General features: G+C 50.7%; 1 long non-coding RNA gene across 1 annotated transcript in view; it reads left to right on the top strand.

The window, feature by feature from the left end:
- The window catches only part of LOC140407888 (uncharacterized), a 63,534-nt gene extending 43,315 nt beyond the window's left edge, over positions 1-20,219 (top strand). Inside the window, exon 3 of the long non-coding RNA XR_011939862.1 lies at positions 19,834-20,219. This is a non-coding gene — a long non-coding RNA (uncharacterized lncRNA). The remainder of the gene's footprint in view (positions 1-19,833) is intronic.
- Positions 20,220-20,435: the final 216 nt, after the last annotated feature.

Genomic DNA, 20,435 nt, shown 5'->3' with positions numbered 1-20,435 from the left:
ATTACCCTGAAGTCATTCAGCTCTCAGACCTCACATCTCGGACCGTCATCAAGGCCTGTAAGGAGACGTTCTCCAGGCATGGTATCCCACTCACTGTCATGAGTGACAATGGCCTGTGCTTCAGCAGCCATGAATGGTCTCTGTTTGCCCAGTCGTATCAGTTCAAACACGTCACTTCCAGCCCACACTATCCGCAGTCAAACGGAATAGTTGAGAAAGGGGTGCACATAGTGAAGCAGCTCATTTGCAAGGCCGCGGATTCTGCGTCTGATATTCACCTTGTGCTGCTTGCGTACAGGGCGACCCCACTGTCCACTGGCATGTCGCCGGCTCAACTCCTGATGAACAGGGACCTGCGAACGACACTTCCAGCCAGACACGTGCCCAACCTGGATCACCTCCTGGTGCTGCTGAAGATGCAGCAACTCCGAGACCGGCAAAAGCAGGGCTATGATGCTCATGCCACTGATTTGCCCGTGTTATCCCCGTCAGACACTGTTCGGTTCAAGATCCCTGATGTAGGCTGGTCAGCTCCAGTTGTTGTTGTTCGACAGGCTGCCCCCCGCTCGTATGTTGTGCATCTGGCTGATGGTTCTGTTGCGCAACGAAACAGACGAGCACTGCACAAAGTTGCCTGCCCACAACCACATTCTTCTCCATTTCCTTCTGTTGTTTTGCCACCTCCTGATACCTCGACTCACGAGGCCACCAGTCAGGCTTCAATCCCGCCCATCAAGGCGCTGTCGTCCCCATCACCACCTCTCCAGCGGTCGACCAGGATCAGACGCAAGCCACAGAGTCTGGACTTATGAACATTTGTTCTGTTTGCTATGTTCTGTGTTCTCGCATTAGACAGCTGTTTTCACATGTACATATGGTCACATCCACTGCATGTATATATGTTAATATTGGACTATTCTTGTCAATACGTTCACATATGTCATCCAAACATTAAAAATGGGCGACGTCATGATATGCAGACACACGCATAATGATATACAGACAAGCAGCTAATGGACACAGAGAACAGGACATGACCAATAAGCAGATAGGACACTCAGGGGTGGGATCTGACTATAAAAGACACGAGGCACTCACACTCCGCCTCTTTCCACTGATGAACATCGAGAGAGTCAGTCAAGGGTGTTGTTACAATCTCACACCTCCACCACGTGGCTAAGAGCTAGTCTGGTTCAGTCAGACAGAGTAACCACACTTAAGTTAGCAGAGAGTCGAACTCGTAGAGAACTGTGCTAACTGTGCTATTAGTTCAATAAACCTGATTGAACTAACTTCAAGGTCTGGAGCATCTTTCTGATCTAAGCTGCATCCAGTTGCAGCCAGTGTTAGACCAGTGTACCTAACACAACAGCTTCTTCCCATGCTTTGTTTTCTTTGTTGCTTTAATGGTAACGTATTGTTTGGTGCGTTAGTGCGTGGGCTAGAATTGAAAAACTGAGAGGTCAAGGAAGATGGAAATTTCTTGAAGCTCCTGCCATGTGGAGTTAGCAAAAACAATTGAGTATTATAATAAAAGGATTACCTTCAGTGATAGCTATGAAAATTAAAATTGATTGACAGAAGCCTATATGGATTTTTGAACGGGCTATTATAGATCTTTGTGTGTAATGCTACTTTCATGGATGATGCTATCTGAGGCGATGTAGATAATATTTGATTAATTAGCAGATCGATAGTCAATGTATAAACTAATAGACTGAGAGAAGTCGTGAAAATTATGCACAAATTTATTAAGCAATCGTTAAAGAGATAGTTGTAGTCAGGCATTACTGAGGTGGGGGATTAATGACTGACGCATCTCTGCACATGTCGGTCCTTATCATCGTTTTTATAAATGGCTGTAAAAGAAGAAGTTAATGATCTTCCATTCCTCTCATCCACTGACAATTAGGGGAAATTCCACCCACTGGTTAATTTGTTCAGGAAACAAAATGTCCGGGAAGTGAATACAATTAGAGATTGTTGAAAGGGTTTTGGTGAAACTTAGCTCTTGAGATAAGGGTTGGCAGATGTCTGTTTAATGTGGATAAATTGAGGTAATTCATCGGAGTGAAAACTAGATGATTTTACTTTGACAATTTTGGCGCAGAAAAAGCATTGAAGACCACTTATGTAGTTGCCGATGAAAGTGCCTCTGTTAGGTGGCAATTAAGAAAGCAAATGTAATGTGAATGTACACTGCTGTAAGCATGGACCAACTCTGAATAATGTATTGTTAAAACATTTCACCTGTTTTCGTCACAATGCAACAAAATAAGATATTATGTCTTAGAAAGGGAGTAGGGAATAGCAGAGAGCCATTTTGTAGAATTCTCCACTCAGAGGAAAGTGGATAATAAGTGGAAGTTAAATTCTAAGTTGCTCTTTTTCAGGGTCACCTCAAAGCCGGGGAACTGAGGTTTCCACCTGCAGTTCAGAAAAGGTTTACGAGGCTGATTACTGGGACGAAGGGGCTGTCTTATGAAGAAAGGATGAGTCGGTTAGGCCTATATTTATTGGAGTTTAGAGAATGAGATGTAATTTTCTTGAAACGTTTCGGCCTGAACTTTGTGCCCATTGGGCTCGCGTACTCGGTGGGCCCGAAAGCCGACATGAAATGCGTCTCCAACCGCGATCAGCCCCGGAGCACGATTCCATGCTGGCTGGTCAATTAACGGGCAGCCAGCATGAAACATGTGCTGAGAAAGGCTGAGAGGGGTGTGAAGAGGGAGGGTGTAGGCTGGCACTTCTAATGGACTCCCTCGAGGGGAATAGTTGCTTGCGGAGCTGTTCCCAGGAAGTTGCAGACATCTGCGAATTAAATGTGATGAAAAATGCAGCAAACTTATGCCAGAGTCACACATTCAGGCACCTCACAGCAGAACTCACACACCCTCAGTCACGAGGCGTCTTTTAAACTTTTATTTCAGCCCTGACATTTAATTCCTGCCCTTGTTCAAGGTTGGAGCTAAAACAGGAAGGCTGCCTGGTCAATTGGCCCGCCCGACAACCGTAAAGGCCGATGGGCCACTTGAAATAACTTCCAACTCCCGCGTGCGCCCACCAATCTAAATATTGCACGGGTGCACGCTGACACTGGGAAGCACGCCCTATATCTTCTCACGCAATTTCATTTGCTTCCGGGCAGGGCGAACATTCACCCGAGCAGCATAAAAATTCTGTTCATAAGATTCTGCGGGGACTTGAAAGGGTTGGCGCTGAGGGGATGTTTCCACTTGTGAGGCAAGCTGAAAGTAGGGGACACAGTTCTGAAAATAATTGGTCTCCCTTAGTTAAGATGGAATTGAAGAACAAAGAACAATACAGCACAGGAACAGGCCCTTCAGCCCTCCAAGCCTATACCTGTCATGATATCACCCTTGGCCAAAACCCTCAGCGCTTCCTAGTGCATGTCACCTGTACCCATCCTATCACTGTGTTTGTCGAGATGCCGTTTGAATGCCGTCAATGTATCTGCTTCCACAACCTCCCCTGGCGACGCGTTCCAGGCACTCACCACCATCTGTTAAAAAACCTGCCCAGCACATTTCCTCTATACTTTGCCCCACAGACCTTAAACCTATGCCCCATGGTGACTGACTCCTCCACCCTGGGAAAGAGTGCCTGCCCATCCACTCTATCCATGTCCCTCATAATCTTGCAGACCTCTATCAGGTAGTCATTTATCTTTGGAATTCTTTACCCCAGAGAGGACTGGGCACTGAGTCTTTGAGTATATTCAAAGCTGACATATGTTTGAACCATAAAGGAGTCCTCGGTTATGGGAGGTGGGCAGGAAACTAGAGTGAGGCCTATAATCAGATCATCCATGATCATATTGAATGATGGGGTAGGTTTGAACTGCTAAATAGTTCTGATTTTCTCATGTTCACATGCAGCAGCCTGATAATAAGGATCATATTCCATAGCAATGGCCCTAAACCATTTCTACTGCCCCTGGGTGGAACATCTACCATTCAACACCCTGTTCCGTTGGAGCCATCAAAGCAAAGCCAAGGTCCATCAAGACAGAGTGAGCCCATTAGATTTTTAGGCTCATTATCTTCATAAGCGTCGGAAGATCCAGCCCATGAAAAATAGGCATGATGTCACTGGCTGCTGGGCAACTTATGGACAGGCCTATGTGACACCTCTTCACACATGAATAGAGCACCATCATTTAGAAGTTTCAGTTCAGCTGTTTTCTCTCACTAACCGCTCTTTGTTCCAAATAAGCCATCACATCTGCATTTTTAGAAAACCATTCGCTAGGTATGTGAACGTATTGGTCAGATGAAAGCAGTTTAATTTAGATCTTTGCGATTCTCTTCTTTCAAGGTTCAACCTTCCTCACACTCAGAATGTCCTCTTTTATGATTAACATTCATGTGATTCTAACCTCCGTCTCACTTGGTACCAGACCCTTGTGTGTTGTAAGGGAGTTGTGTGAAATTATTTATTCAGAATGTTTGATGGTGAGGTCTCAATCATTAGTCCTCAAGGGAGAACAATGGTTCATGAGGGCTCATCAGATATGTAACACTCTGTGCATCTGGCTTTCCTATCTGGTAATGTCCTAAATCAGGATATGTGCACTTTCGGCTGAGACCCCTGCACTGTCCACACTTCCTTCGCGACAGTATTTATATCCTTACATAGCGTGGGAAGTGTCCAACATCAACTCACATCACTGTTCTTCCTCACTCTAAGTTGACAGAGTGAGTGCATTATCAGGTCACCGATGACCACAGCTAAGATCTGACCCTAGTGAGTCGTGAGCGCTTAAGGCCCAAGTGTGAATGCAGGACCTGTCCTCTCAGCGATAGTTCGACTATTCCTTCAGAAGTCACTAAATGGCTTGGAAGGCTGGAGGAGATGTCTCCTGATGATCACACTTAAAGATTTACTCCGCTTGAAACTGTGGTGTTGGGTGCTCTGGTGCACAGATGAGCCAACACAGTTGTATGTGGTACAACTCTATTTTATTATAACTCTTATAATACAGTTCGTTCTGGATACTCTGCACGTGCTGTCTCCCTGAGTGTGTTTGGCAATAGATGTGTCCTGGTTCTCCTCTGCAGCTAATACTGACCACCGGGGGTCGTGTCTGTGCTTTTATATCTTTCTGTCATTGGTTGTGGTGTTGTGTGTTCTGATTTGTCTGTTGGTGTGTCTATCATGATGTGTGTGTTTGAATATCATGACATCCCCCCTTTTTACAAAGATAAGTGCCTACGTGGTTATAAATATAATTGTGTCGTGAGTGCATCTAAGAGTGTGTGTGTGTGTTGTGTACAGCGTGTGTTTATGACGTAACTATTTACATGGGGCGATGTCGGGTGCGTCACACTAACAAGGTTGTACCATAACAAAACTTGGATGCGAGAGAAAAAAAAAAACTTGAACATTGGTCCGGTCAGACGATATCTGGAACAATAAACAACAACAGGTTATAATACAGAAGTGTTTGACTTTTTGAACGTATGAACAGCGTTATAAGTCCAGTCTAATGGGTGACCGCCTCAAGAATGGGCTGGTCCTCAAGCCGGTTCAGCTGTGGAGATTTGGGGTCACACTGGTTCACCTTGGACTGTTGGAGGTGATGCTGTTGCCGAAGTCTCTACTTTACCATTTGTTGTACTTCGTGCAGTGCTTGGTTTTTTCATTCGTGCAAATATAACATTCAACATCTTTGTTAGTGGTGCCCTGGCTGTGGTTTGGTTCTGGTGGCGATGGAAGGGGCATGATCCGTGGCATCTCCACGAAGTCATCCTTGGGAACCAGTGGAGGATCCGGCGTGTGCGTACGGTGCAGTTGCGAGCGTGGAAGGCGGCACAAAGCCCGCTGATTGCGCCTACGCACCAATCCATCCGCCCTGCATGCCAGGAACAAGGTGGAGTCTGTTTTCTTTTTATGTTTGTGGTGGACGGCATCTTGTAGCCGATGGGTCGTTGCCATCGAAGTAGCACCATCACTAATATCATGCAAGGCGATGACTGTGCCAGATGTGGAAGTTGGCCGAGACCGTGTACGCTGGTTCCGGCCACCTGCTGTGCCGGAAGGGCGACTCCGCAGAGAAACGTCGAAGCATGTCGCCTTGGAGAGAGAATTGTTGCTCGCATCAACGTCTGGCGATGGCGCGAATTGGTGTGTCCATCTTGGACCGCCGGTGCTGGTTGCCACTGCCGACCCAGTGGGACTGCCACGCGATCCATTCCCTGTCGCCGTGGCATCTGCCGTCACCCTGAGCGTGCCATCACCGAGGCCGCGACACCGCCCGTCCGGAGCAAGGCCTGGCGTGCGCAAATCAGAGTCGGCGCTTGGCTGCTCCCCATCTGGAGTCCGGTCTGCCTTCCGTCGATGCCCCCCGTCCGGAGTCCCAACAGGTTCACTGGAGGCAGCCGAGATTCCCTGAAGCTGCACTTCTGGAGTCGGAACATGCAGGAATGCACCAACCAGTGGAGAGGCTCGAGCCATCGAGGGTGGAAGCGGTGCGCCGCCACCGCAGTCGTCAGTGGTCCCACCGTGATCGTCGAGTGCCTCGGTACGCACTAGGCGAGGTCTGTCACCTTGCACCTTTTGCATGGGAAGTGGGATGCTGTCGTCACTCGTCTCACATCCCGTGGATAGATCGTCATTAGCAGCTTGCTGTTCACTAGGGTTGGGTAAATTGTCAGAGTTTTCATCTGGTGGTGCACACCATGTCGGTGGACTGTCATTGTCTTGCCATTGTCCTTCATTTGGGCTTTTCTTCTTTGGAACTTTAAATCTTCCCCCAGACATTGCAGAACCTTGTTTATTACCCCCAAATTCTCCCATATGTATGGTCTCGAATATAGGATCCACTGTTTCTATCGACATTGTACCATTTTCCAAAGAACATTCCGTTTCACTTTTCTTCTCAGGTACCTCATATGTAACTTTGTTTAATGTACATGCCTTCATGGTCTCTGGGTCTGATTTTGCTGGGACTGGCATGGTCACAGTCTCTCTTTTACTGTTCTCAATTGCCCACATTATACTCCCCATACATAACTGCTTAATCACGGGGGTTAGTGTGGTACAATGGATAATCGGGTCGACCTTATCTGCATCTTCACCATTAGTGGAAAGCACACTTGGTTCACTTGAAACTGCTGTGGGTTTTAAATTCGTTATCTGGCTACTCGATGTCGGTGTCCTCAGGATTCTTGCTCCAATGTTCTGCTCAATAATCAGTGGAGTGTGTATAGGTTCAATGCAATTAATGTTCCCCTCAAGGTTTGAAGAGTCATTACTGACTAACTGCTGGTCTCCGAAGTTGGGATTTTGCGGCATTGTGTTGAAGGGAGACATTTGTCCCTGCTGTAGATATGATTCAGGTTGTGTTATTTCCATTACCTGAGGATCAATGTCTTGTCCATTTTTTCGATCCGTACTAAAACACTGGCAATTCTCAGTCTGCTCCTTGCAAGTTAAACATTCAATTAATTTCGTTAGCAAATCCTCAGCATCCTTCTGTGGCCGTGCAGCATTATTAATCTCTGTTCGGCTACAATGATCCTGAAGGTCAGCGCATAAACCTTTTTTCTTCGGGCTTGGACGAGGCGATTCCTTTGGCTTGTCTTCAGTTGGGCTTGAACAGTCTTCAGCGCTGTGCCCTTCATTGTAGCATGAGAGACCGTCATGGTCATGCTGCTGTGTAGTGGAGCATGGTAGGCTGTTATAGCCTTCTTGCTGTTCACGTGAGCATGGCAGACTTGCATCGTCTGCCGCTGGTTGGTCAGGAGAGGTTGCTAGACCCTCATGGTCTTGTTCCTGCAAGGACTGCGCTCTGGAGTCTTGCGTTCCTTCCATCGTGGAGTCCGTCCACGAGCTCTCTGTGGAGGCTTGTGACACTGGAGTCACTTCTTGTTCGTGCAAGGACTGCGCTCTGGAGTCTTGCGTTGCTTCTATCGTGGAGGCTGTCCACGAGCTCTCTGTGGAGGCTTGTGACACTGGAGTCACTTCTTGTCCGTGCAAGGACTGCGCTCTGGAGTCTTGCATTTCTGCAATTGTGGAGTCTGTCCACGAGCTTGCTGTGGAAGCTTGTGACACTGGAGTCACTTCTGGTTCATGCGAGGACTGCACTCTGGAGTCTTGCATGTCTTCTTTCATAGAGTCGGGAACGTTGAGCGGGACGTGGACCACGCTCTGTGTGGCAGCAGGGCACTCTCTGTGTGCTTGCACCGCTCCCTGTCTGTTAATGTCAGGCTGCAGCATCATCCGGTACTGATAAGTTGGAACGTCATATCTGCTGGATTGAAGATCCTCAAATCCGAAAAATGAATCCGCATCTGCGTCGGATTCAATGTGGGGGCCGCCAATGTGCAACACGAAAGGTTCGTCCGAGTCATAGTCATATAGGACCACGGAGCTATCATTGGGCTCGCGAGGTCCGGAAACACTGTAAAAATCGTCATCGAAGTATTCAAGGTCGGAATCATCGGCTTGTGCGTAGGTATCTGCTTGTCGGAGGGTTCTTCGGAGGTCAAATTCAACTCCTGGGTCAATTTGCGGCACTGTGCTGTCATTCCAGGTGAGGGAAGGTTGTTTTACAGCTTTAACAGATTTTTGTTTTTTTGATTTGGGACGTTTCCCTTTTAAATTGGATTTGGGACATTTCCCTTTTAAATTGGTGCAGTCTGGGGCCTCTGACATCCTGACGCTCGGTATGTAGCACGTAGGAAGCGACTGCGCATGCTCAGATCGCTGTTCCTTTACCGATGGCCGTTTTCTTGACTGCGCATGCGCAGCATCTCGCGCATGCGCAAACGAAACTTCCGGTTCTGCGCACTTCTCGCGCAACTGTGCTAGCGTTATACCTTTAGCAAGATGGCCGCCGACCTCGACCCAGCCTTCTCTCAGGCCCGGGATTTCGGCCTCTGGGAATTCGGGCTCCGGGATCCCAGCCACGAGGTGAGTACTGCAGCTTTTCTTACCTTTATGTGCCCATTGGATTGCGTATTCTTCACAGTACTTGGAGAATTTGCCCAGGACTGCCTGGTAATCGTACCTTTGCTGCCTCCTGAAGAACCTGAACCTTCTGAATATTTCTCTTGCCCTTGCACCGGCGACGGTGAGGAGAAATTCAATTTTTTCCTTATCATCCAGGTCTTTGAGTTCAGCTGCCACCAGGAACAATTCGAAATTTTGCCGGAATCGCCGCCAGTTTTCGTGGAGGTCGCCGTGGCACTGGAGCGCCTGCGGAACCGGGAGCTCGTACATCATGCCTGGGCACTGCTGGTTGTCTGTGTACACTGAGGTATGCCGGCAGGTATCGATCCACTCCTGTACCATGTGGTGTTGGGTGCTCTGGTGCACAGATGAGCCAACACAGTTGTATGTGGTACAACTCTATTTTATTATAACTCTTATAATACAGTTCGTTCTGGATACTCTGCACGTGCTGTCTCCCTGAGTGTATTTGGCAATAGATGTGTCCTGGTTCTCCTCTGCAGCTAATACTGACCACCGGGGGTCGTGTCTGTGCTTTTATATCTTTCTGTCATTGGTTGTGGTGTTGTGTGTTCTGATTTGTCTGTTGGTGTGTCTATCATGATGTGTGTGTTTGAATATCATGACAGAAACCTTTAAGCTATGAGGGTATCATGGGAATACCTCCCATGTCTCCCTTCCTCCATGACAACAGTGCGCTGATGTTATTCATCAGCATCCCCATGGACTTCCTGCACCTCCTCATCTTCATCTTCCGAGGAAGACTTCTCCTGCTCCAGCACTGGCAGGCCTCATCTCTCTGTGCAACCAGATTGTGAAATGAACAGTCATGCAGTCATGTTGGGAATCCTCTCTGGAGCATATTGCAGAGTCACCTAAGCCGTCTAGACATCTGAATCGCATCTTCCAACAGTCCTCTTGTCTGCTCTATAAGGCAGCATGTGATGGCGTGAGCAGTGTTGTACCATTCCTTGTCTGGAGTGTGAGGGCGACACACTGGAGTCATGAGCCAATGTTTAAGTGGATAGCCTTTATCCACCAGCAACCATCTCTGCAAACTTTCTGACCCCTCAAAGGTCCAAGGAAACTGGGAGCGACTAAGGATATAGGAGTCATGGCAACTCCCAGGAAAACCATGCATAAACGTGCAGGATGTGCTTTCGATGATCACACACCAACTGCTCGTTGACGGAATGGAAGCCCTTGTGGTTGATGAAAGGAAGGGCAGTTGCCAGGAATCCCATACAGCCACATGGATGTAGTCTACTGCTCCATGCAGTCTCGGGACCCAGAGATGGCTGCGAAGCTGTGAATCTCTGAGTCTGGCTATCCTTGTCCAGAGCAAAGTTCATATAATGGTGGGCCCTATTGTAAAGGTCATTGGGCACCTACTGAATGCAACGATGTGTTGTCGTCTGTGAAATTCTTCACAGGTCCCCAGTTTCTCTCTGGAAAGACCCAGAGTCAAGGAAATTGAGAGCTGTCATCACCTTCAGGGCCTCTGGCAGGGGGAAGCCTCCAGACCCAGCCTTCTGTTGATGCTTTTGCTCCCCCGGTGCCTTGTGCCACATACAGTGCCTCCTGTTGGAGCTGTGCACACAGATGCCTTTCCCTCCTTTGGCTCCTGCCTTGACTGAGGATTCATAGGAACGCTCCCTGGACCACTGGATCGACTTTCACTTCTTGGTTCCTCAACGAAAATAGATGTTGAAGACCAGAATGGGTAAAAGGTGTCATGTGTTGTGCACAAAGGTGTGAATGAGAGAGCTATGGGAAAAGTTGGGTAGCTGAGCTTTTGCACCTTAGATTGCATTGTTCCTCATGCTGCCTTACCCCTGGGATTCAAGCACACACAGAGAGATGAGCAGCATTCAACTCCACAGGTGTAACATCTGGCGCTCTGTGGGGGGTGAGAACTTGTGAATTACCTCATTGAACATGTGGCTCTGAACTCCACTCAATGACCATGATATTCCAGTCCCACCGACGGCAATGGTGTTTTCCATGGCACATCGGGCGCACCGCCAGTGAACCCGCTGCTTGGGGGCCGGAAATTCCTGGCCAGTGATTTGGCATAACAATGAGCATTCAGCTGCTCATGGAGAATGAATGGAATCTATTTGGGCACTGATGAATGACATTAATTGTCAACCCGTGACTCCCCTTCACTGATGAGATGGCAGAGTTGATGCAGTTGTGCTGCCTCCAACATAGCCTTCACTCTCCAAGGTTCCATTCTTGTCGTTCACGATGTAGCTTTTCAAAATTTAACATGAGCCTACTGAGTTGTGCTGATGGCTTTCAAAGGGCAAAATGAGAAATTTGGCCAGCTCTTGCTTCCTGAGCGATGGGCTGTGGGTACTGAGAGGCACCAACAGGTTGAGTATGCGTTGCTAGGAGGAGCCACAGAGACCAGTTGTGCAGTCTTCCCACACTTCAGCACACCTCTCCCAGTCAGAATCAGCCTTACTTTCGATTTATGAAGGATGCCGATTTACCTGAGTGTGATGAACGGTTACTGCCTTATCATCATGTAAGGTGATGTCCCCTTTAAGACCAGGCTTGGAACCCTGGGGACTCCGCCTCTGGCTCCGCCCATCTGGGAGCCATACATAAAGGCCTGCCTCATGGTCTGTATAGCAGTCAGCTCTCGTCCAAATCTGTAGCATAGTTATTAGCCTAATAAAGCCTTCTTTACAGTTTAATCTCTAAGCATCAAGGCAGCACGGTAGCCTTGTGGATAGCACAATTGCTTCACAGCTCCAGGGTCCCAGGTTTGATTCCGGCTTGGGTCACTGTCTGTGCGGAGTCTGCACATCCTCCCCGTGTGTGCGTGGGTTTCCTCCGGGTGCTCCGGTTTCCTCCCACAGTCCAAAGATGTGCAGGTTAGGTGGATTGGCCATGATAAATTGACCTTAGTGTCCAAAATTGCCCTTAGTGTTGGGTGGGGTTACTGGGTTATGGGGATAGGGTGGCGGTGTTGACCTTGGGTAGGGTGCTCTTTCCAAGAGCCGGTGCAAACTCGATGGGCCGAATGGCCTCCTTCTGCACTGTAAATTCTATGATTATTGAGGGTACCTCAATTTATTAGGCTAAACTAGATTCAGGATGGACGCAGGCCTAAAACCAGAGAAGCTCAATCTGGAAGCACGGACACCGGAGGCAAAGGAAATTTTTAAATACTGGCTGCGGTGCTTCGTGGCCTACCTGGACTCCTCAGAGACTCCCATCCTGGGGCCACGCAAGCTGCGCCTACTCCACGCCCGGGTGAGTCACAGAACCTCCGCCACGCTCGAAAAGGCGACGATTTATGAGGAAGCGATTGAGTTGCTCCGCAAGCGGTTTGTCAAACCCGTCAATGAGGTGCACGCCCGGCATCTGCTCTCTACCTGCCGGCAGCGCTCGGGGGAATCGCTCGACGAGTTTGTTGAGAAACTCACCGCGCTGGCCAGGGACTGTAACCATCAGGATGTGACAGGGGAAGTCCATATGAACCTGCACATCAGAGATTCTTTCGTGTCCGGCATCCGCTCGACCTACATCCGGCAGCGACTGCTCGAAAACGGGGCAAAAGACCTCCAGGAGACGCTAACGCTCGCCTCCTCGCTGGAGGTGGCCCGACACAACTTGGGTACGTACCCCGCGGACTCTGCCAGCCCCCCCGGACTTCCTCAGACTCGCCCGTATTACAGGCCTGCGCCACGCGGCGACCCGCTCACCATGCGGGCACACCTTGCTATTTCTGCGGGCAGGGCCAGCACCCACGCCCACGCTGCCCAGCCCGCTCCGCGATCTGCAGCGACTGCGGGAAGAAAGGGCACTTTGCGAGGGTCTGCCTGGCCAGACCCAGGGGCCAGAAAAACAAAGAACAGCCGGCCCGAAAATCGGGCTCCCAGGCCCGCAGGCCTCGCAATGCTGCTGCGCACCGACCCGACACGTCCTCTTCTGACGCGTCATCAGCCTCGTGCGAATCATGGGAGCGGCCATCTTCTCGACCCGACACGTGCGACCAACGGCAGCGGCCATTTTACGACTCCGACTACCCGCGACTGGGTGCGATCACCCTCGATCAAACTCGGCCAAAACACCTGCAGAACTCCATGATGCAGGTCCAGGTCAACGGGCACGACACTGCATGCCTCTTTGACTCCGGGAGCACGGAGAGCTTTATCCACCCTGAAACGGTAAGGTGCTGCTCCCTACGCACCCATCCCACATCCCAAACCATAGCCCTCGCATCTGGGTCCCACTCGGTACAAATCACGGGGTACTGTATTGCGGATCTCTCGATCCAGGGTGCCAAATACACCCGTTTCAAATTTTATATCCTCCCTCACCTCTGTGCCCCCCTGCTGCTCGGACTGGATTTCCAGTGCAGCCACCGAAGCCTGACACTGAAGTTCGGCGGACCCTTGCCCCCCCTTACGGTGTGCTGCCTTGCGACACTGAAAGTCGCACCCCCCTCGCTATTCGCTAACCTCACTCCTGACTGTAAGCCCGTCGCCACCAGGAGCCGGCGCTACAGTGCCCAAGATATGGCTTTTATCATGTCAGAGGTCCAGCGTTTACTGGGAGAGGGGGTCATCGAGGCTAGCAACAGCCCTTGGAGAGCGCAAGTGGTGGTAGTCCGGTCCGGGGAGAAGAAACGGATGGTCGTGGATTATAGCCAGACCATAAACCGATTCACGCAGCTTGATGCGTACCCCCTTCCTCGCATCGCGGAAATGGTAAATCGGATCGCCCAATACCGAGTCTTTTCCACGGTCGATCTCAAATCTGCCTACCACCAGCTCCCCATCCGACCAAAAGACCGCCCCTATACTGCCTTCGAAGCAGCCGGCCGGCTCTTCCACTTCCTCAGGGTCCCCTTTGGTGTCACAAATGGGGTCTCCGTCTTTCAAAGGGCGATGGACCAAATGGTGGACCAGTACGGTTTGCGGGCTACATACCCGTACTTGGACAATGTCACCATCTGCGGCCATGATCAGCAGGACCATGACGCTAACCTCAAAAAGTTCCTCCAGACCGCCCGAGCCCTTAACCTGACCTATAACGAGGGCAAATGCGTTTTCCACACCACCCGGCTGGCCATCCTCGGTTATGTTGTGGAAGACGGGGTCCTAGGTCCCGACCCCGACCGCATGCGCCCCCTTAAGGAACTCCCTCTCCCCCGCAGCCTCAAGGCCCTCAAACGGTGCTTGGGGCTTTTCTCCTATTACGCCCAGTGGGTCCCCAAGTATGCGGACAAAGCCCGCCCACTCCTAAAGACCACCACTTTTCCCCTCTCGGCTGAGGCCCAATTGGCCTTCAACCGCATCAAGGCTGACATCATCAAGGCCGCCATGCACGCGGTGGATGAAACCATCCCTTTCCAGGTAGAGAGCGATGCATCAGACATCGCCCTGGCTGCTACCCTCAATCAAGGAGGCAGACTAGTAGCGTTCTTCTCCCGAACCCTCACCGCCTCCGAGATTCGACACTCTGCAGTCGAAAAGGAGGCACAAGCCATTGTGGAGGCTGTGCGGCGCTGGAGACACTACCTCGCCGGTAGGAGGTTTACCCTCGTCACCGACCAACGGTCGGTCGCCTATATGTTCGATAACACGCAACGGGGCAAAATAAAGAACGATAAAATTTTGAGGTGGAGGATCGAACTCTCCACCTACTCGTACGATATCAAGTATCGTCCAGGGGAGCTCAACGAGCCCCCAGATGCCCTGTCCCGCGGCACATGCGCCAACGCGCAGGAGGACCGCCTGCAAGCCATCCACAATGACCTCTGGCACCCGGGCATTACCCGGCTCGTCCATTTCATCAAGTCCCGCAACCTACCTTACTCAACCAAGGAGGTCAAGGCCATGGTCAGGGCCTGCCAGGTCTGTGCAGAGTGCAAACCGCACTTCTATCGGCCAGACAAGGTTCGGCTCGTGAAGGCCTCGGGCCCCTTTGAGCGACTGAGCGTGGACTTCAAGGGGCCCCTCCCGTCCACCAACCGTTATGCCTATTTCCCCACCGTGATCGATGAGTTCTCCCGTTTCCCATTCGCCATTCCCTGCACCGACATGACCTCAGCCACGGTGATTAAGGCACTGCACAGCATCTTCACCCTGTTCGGTTTCCCTGCTTATATCCACAGCGACCGGGGTACATCGGTCATGAGCGATGAACTGCGTCAGTATCTGCTCAGCAAAGGCATCGCCTTGAGCAGAACGACCAGCTATAACCCACGGGGAAACGGGCAGGTGGACAGGGAGAACGCGACCGTGTGGAAGGCTGTCCTTCTGGCCCTGCGGTCGAGAAATCTCCCAACCACCCGCTGGCAGGAGGTCCTACTCGATGCCCTACACTCCATTAGGTCACTCCTCTGCACGGCCATAAATGAGACCCCTCATGAGCGATTGTTTCGCTTCCCCAGGAAGTCTACCTCCGGGGTCTCGCTTCCACCTTGGCTGACGGCTCCGGGACCTGTTTTTCTCCGGAGGCACGCGAGGAGCCATAAAACGGACCCCCTTGTTGAAAAGGTCCGACTGCTCCACGCCAACCCCAGTTACGCCTACGTGGAGTACTCCGACGGCAGGCAAGATACGGTTTCCCTCCGGGATCTGGCGCCCGCTGGATCCTCCACCACAGGCGCCCCTTCCCACGCCGCTCCCCTGCAGGACCCGTCGCCCCCTACAACACACTCCCTTCCGGCCCTACCACCCGTTGGTGAGCTCCTACCGTGCGCCCCCCCTTGCACCCCCCCTTTACACACCCCGCCGGCGCCGGCTCCGCTACCCCCGGCCCTGCCTAGTTCCTCTGCCCCGGCTCCACTACCCCCAGCCCTGCCTAGTTCCTCTGCCCCGACCCGGACCGAAGCTCCGACTGCTGTGCTCCCGGATGTGCCCTCAACCGGGACGTCCGTGCCCGCCGCACCACTGCCCGAACTGAGGAGATCGAGGAGGACGATCCGGCCGCCGAGACGGATGGACCTATGATGGCACTTCACCCCCGCCGGCCTCCTTTTTAAACAGGGGGTGAATGTGATGAACGGTTACTGCCTTATCATCATGTAAGGTGATGTCCCCTTTAAGACCAGGCTTGGAACCCTGGGGACTCCGCCTCTGGCTCCGCCCATCTGGGAGCCATACATAAAGGCCTGCCTCATGGTCTGTATAGCAGTCAGCTCTCGTCCCAATCTGTAGCATAGTTATTAGCCTAATAAAGCCTTCTTTACAGTTTAATCTCTAAGCATCATTATTGAGGGTACCTCACTGAGTGTGACTCCTTGCCCTTCCCCCACCCCACTCCTTGCACAGTCCTCCTTCCAAATTTCCCCCCCCTTGTCTTTGTCTGTTCAACCCACCCCTTGTCCTCACCTCGCACGCCGCCCCCGGTTGAACTTCAAACCTTTGCTGTGGTGGCTATATGAGTCCTGCAGCACAGTTCTGTCCAGATAAGTACTTGTGTGTGGCACTGGGGGGAGGAGGCCCTTCCCCCACTCTCTGCCCCAGTGGGGAAGTTGTGACATGGTGGTATTGTCATTAGACTAGCAATCCAGAGACCCAGCATAATGCTCTGGGGACCTGGGTTTGAACACCACCATGGCAGATGGTAAAATCACAATCCAATTTTTTTTTAAAATCTGGAATTAATGAAGACCATAAAACCATTGTTGTAAAAACCCCCATCTGGTTCACTAATGCCCTTTAGAAAAGGAAATCTGCCTCAGGTCAGTTGGGAGAATTTCTCCCTCTGTGGGGCATCATAATCTGAGAAATATATTGCAATTTATTATGAATAAGCTGGTATGGCGATGGTTCTTCTCTCAGGGTCAGTGTTTCCTCAAATTTTATTGTGGAGTGATTTATTTAAGTATACATCCATTTTTAGTTTTCTCGAGTGATGCGCACACATGTAAAAGGGTCAACTTGAGTGCGGTCTGCATATGGATTCTTGGGTGACTGCACAGCCGCACAGTTTAGAGAGAACATTGATTCAGTCCCAATAGTCTTTGGATGCACACAAGTTAGTCTGACTTTGCAGCCTGTTCCTGCAAAGATGAAGCTTCTGCGAGGAGAGGATGGTATGTTTCTCTGTGCTGCCTCTATAAAGGGATGCAACCTCTGAGACAGACACTTAACAGCCACTCCACTGGCACTGGAAACAGGGGGCGTCATTCTCCGCCGGCGGGAGTCTCCGTTTTGCCGGCGCTGCGGGGTTTCCCGACGGCGTGGGGCTGCCCCACAATGGGAAACCCCATTGACCGGCCGGTGTTACGGAGACTCCCGCCGTCGGGTCGGGGCAGAAATGTGGCGGGGCGGGTAGGAGAATTTCGCCCAGGGTTCTGACTGCCAGTGATCAATTAGGGGAACGGACTTCATTGAATCTGAATATCCTTGACATTGTCAATCAAATGATCATTAGCCCTTTAGAACTGTCGCCCTATATACTTGCACATCTGCAGCCATTGACTTCCTTAACTTATACTTGTCCATTCTACATCTGCACTATTTGCATTCTCTCGCTGTATTTGTGTTTCTTTGCTATTTAGGGTAAGGAACTGAATGAAGGCTGATGTGAGTGAGTGGTCACCAGTGTTGCCAGAGGTAAAAAAGGCTGCAAGGTTTTGTGTTTCAGTAATCTTTTCAGCTGCATTCTGGTTTTAGCCATTGGAGGCAAAAAGCAGTTCTGCTAACTGTGGTCTGTTTGAGCAACATTCTATCTCAATCAGCCACACACATGGAGGAAGTGGTAACTGGTTCAAAGATTGAAAAATGCATGAAATAATAAGGGTATATGTTTTCATGAGGGCACAGAGATGCAAAGGGTTGGATATTCACGACTTTGGGAAGACACCCCAAACCATTAAAAATAGAAGGTGGGATCCGGATGTGTAAGTCCTGCCTCCATTTCCAACAAGTCCCTTTTTTGCCAGGGAAAGAGTTGAGCTAGGAGATGGGAGTGGGGGGAGGGGATCATGAATCTCACAGGCAGGATACTCAAACATAGTAGGGCCATTTGAACTTTGTACTGAGTTCAAGCAGACACAATTTTGGCAGTTACAAAAACCTTGGGAGCGATTCTCTGACCCCCGACCGGGTCGGAGAATCGCCGCGGGCTGGCGTGAATCCTGCCCCCGCCGTGTCCCGAATTCTCCGCCACTAGAGATTCGGCGGGGGGGGGGGAATCGCGGCGTGCTGGTCGGCGGGGGCGGGAAATGCGCCGCGCCGGTCAGTGGGCCCACCCCCGGCGATTCTCCGGCCCGCGATGGGCCGAAGTCCCGCCGCTGTCAACCCTCTCCCGCCAGCGTGGATTAAACCACCTTTTGAATGGGGGGACAAGGCGGCACGGGCAGGCTCCGGGGTCCTGGGGGGGGCGCGGGGCGATCTGGCCCCGGGGGGGTGCCCCTACGGTGGCCTGGCCCGCGATCGGGGCCCACCGATCTGCGGGCGGGCCTGTGCCGTGGGGGCACTCTTTTTCTTCCGCCTTCGCCATGGTCTTCACTATGGCAGAGGCAGAAGAGACCCCCTCCCCTGCGCATGCGCGGGGATGACGTCAGCAGCCGCTAACGCTCCCGCGCATGCGTCGCCTGGCGAAGACCTGGCGCCGGCTAGCGTCGCGCCAAAGGCCTTTCTCGCCAGCCGGCGGAGCGGAAACCACTCCGACGCGGGCCTAGCCCCTCAAGGTGAGGGCTTGGCCCCTAAAGGTGCAGAGACTTCCGCACCTTTGGGGCGGCCCGACGCCAGAGTGGTTCCCGCCACTCCATTACGCCAGAACCCCCCGCCCCGCCGGGTAGGGGAGAATCGCGCCCCACATCTTATAATGTGAGAGTCTCAAGTTGATGGCCTATTCATAAAGACTCTTGAAGGATAGATAAAGCCTATTGAACAATCACAATTAGAAGTTTTTTGGAATTCCTCACCTGTTAAGCTATGAGCAAAACTGGCTACAGCTGTCATTGATTGTTTAAAAAAACTCTACTGGACGGATTTGATTAACAGGCCAACTGGTGTAACATCAGTTCCAGCAGTTTCAATAGAGATTTTTGTTGACACTTGTCTACGGCCTATTCATTACAAATTCTTGACTGAGTTCCTAAAACTAAAATTATCCCAGCAGGGTCTCTGACTTCACAGTTTGATTGACAGCTTAAAAGGCTATTAATAGGTTCGACCCCAGCCCCGGATCACTGTGTGGAGTTTGCACATTCTCCTCGTGTCTGCGTGGGTCTCACCCCCACAACCCAAAGATGTGCAGGGTAGGTGGATTGGCCACACTAAATTGCCCCTTAATTGTAAACAGGTGTTTCAAAAAAATAATTTTTTTATAAATGAAAGGCTATTAAAGTAATAGGGGTAAGAACAGATGTTTGTTTTTATAATAGATTATCTACTTGAAGATATTTAAAGATTTGATGCTTTAATGAATGGAAGGTTTTTTGCAGTGAGAGCTGTATTAGATGTTTAGAAGTTTATTTATTTCATCTCTACATAGCTCCTAATATGGTAGATACTGGGTGAGTTGGCATTGAATTGACATAGAAGGTATGAGGGGCCATTATGGGTTGGTGGGGGTGGAGGTAAGGATGAGGGGTGAGGGCTAGAGGGTCTAAAACAGTGGTTGGCAACCTGCTGCCTGGGGGCCCTATGCAGCCCATCCAGCCTCTCAGAGAGGCCCACAAGACATTTTGCTGACCGTTGCCCATGCGGAGAGTCACCCCATTCTGCTGATTTCCATCTCTAGTTTTTTTCCTGGTCTGACTGAGGTGAAATGCGCATAAAGCAAGGCCAAGTGAAGTGAGGTGCATGTCGATTGCACACAACATTGGCTGTGAGAGCTCTGTTTCCAAAGTGTAAATATTTGTTTTTACCATAGAATCCATAGAATGGCTACAGTGCAGAAGGAGGCCATTCGGCCCATCAAGTCTTCACCGGCCTTCTGAAAGAGTACTCTCCATCAGCTAACGTGCACATCTTTGGAAACTAAGGGGCAATTTTGAAATGGCCAATCCACCTAACCTGCACATCGTTGGACTGTGAGAGGAAACCGGGGCACCCAAAGGAAACCCACGCAGATACGAAGAGAATATGCAAATTCCACACTATCACCCAGTCATCCAAGGCCAGAATTTAACCCAGGTCCCTGGTGCTGTGAGGCAGCAGTGCTAACCACTGTGCCACTATGCCACCCCTATTTGAAGTTAATGAGAGTTGTATTCATACAGAAATGATCAAGCGTTTTCTATAATTCGTTATGAAATATTTGACGTGTATTAAATATATTTAATTTTATTTATGGAGTCATGGTTAGTGAACAGCCTGATTTCAATCTTGCAGCCCACTGAGATGAAGGAGGACCACTCATGTGGCTCACTCACTGGGCTAGGTTGCCCATCACTGGTCTAAAATCTACTAAAGCAGCAGGAATCAAGTTCCAAAGAACAGAGGTGGGCCTTCTAACCAGCCCATCTAGGCACC

The sequence above is a fragment of the Scyliorhinus torazame genome, chromosome 2 (assembly GCF_047496885.1).
Source record: "Scyliorhinus torazame isolate Kashiwa2021f chromosome 2, sScyTor2.1, whole genome shotgun sequence".
Classification (NCBI taxonomy): Eukaryota; Metazoa; Chordata; class Chondrichthyes; order Carcharhiniformes; family Scyliorhinidae; genus Scyliorhinus; species Scyliorhinus torazame.
Note: the sequence above shows the minus strand (reverse complement) of the source record. Positions and strands in the feature narration are given on the sequence as shown.